This window comes from Eurypyga helias, unplaced genomic scaffold, assembly GCF_000690775.1.
Source record: "Eurypyga helias isolate BGI_N326 unplaced genomic scaffold, ASM69077v1 scaffold21848, whole genome shotgun sequence".
In the NCBI taxonomy this organism is placed as follows: domain Eukaryota; kingdom Metazoa; phylum Chordata; class Aves; order Eurypygiformes; family Eurypygidae; genus Eurypyga; species Eurypyga helias.
The window spans coordinates 1,882-2,767 of record NW_010267848.1 but is presented as its reverse complement, the minus strand read 5'-3'; positions in this window follow the sequence as shown (position 1 = coordinate 2,767).

The window sequence follows — 886 nt, the reverse complement described above, 5'->3', positions numbered from 1 at the left end:
TGACCCAGGCGGTTCTCCAGCAGGCGTGGGCAGGCCAGGCAGGCTCCCTCCGCGCAGTGTGACGCTCCAGGGCGGGAGGGGAAGGGACGTCGGGTCCCGACGACACCTGAAGCAGACGGGGGCTCTGTGTCTTGGGGGTGTTGGTGGAGCTGCCCACCTTTGGCTCATCAGCCTTGTAGGCTGCACTGGGGAGGCCCTTCCCTCGTCCCGCGGTGCTCCCGGTTGCGTTTGCTGTGCCCCTGGCCCCGGGATAGTCCCGCTGGGCTGGACACAGCCGAGGTGTCTGCCAGTAGACGGTCACAGAGGCTGTTCCTCCCGAGCAGCCCTCCTTGGTTCACCTTCTCCAGCTGCACTGAGGTCTCCTGTGTGAAGGGGGTGTGGGATTCCTGGTAGAGACTGAGCGGTTACCCTCAGAGCTGGCCGTGGCAAGGCTGGGAGCCCTTTGGAAGGGGAGCGGGAGAGTGCTCTGGTTAGTTTTCCGTATTTTCCACTTCCCGTTTAGAACAACTGAAGCTCGTACCCTGCGGCCTCCTGCCCACAGGGATGTCTGGTGGAGCATCTGCCTCAACGCCAGCTGGGTGCCGAGACCTGAACTCGGATGGAGCGGGGGGGCCCTGTTTCCCAACGCTCCCTCCATCGCAGAAGTTGATTCTTTTCTCCTGGACATGTAGAGTGAAACCCAATGACTTGTCAAGAGCGGGCCCTGAGCCCCTTCTGCTATGCAACTGCTGCTCCAGAGACACGGGACGCGCCCTCTCCAACCCCCGGTGAAGTTTGGCAGGGAAGGCTTTTCCTCCCCCTCCGTGTCCCCTGCACGCGGCGTGTGAGACCTCCCAGGGCCCCACATGCACTAACTGTTGGATCCCACCACCTCCTCACAGCCCCT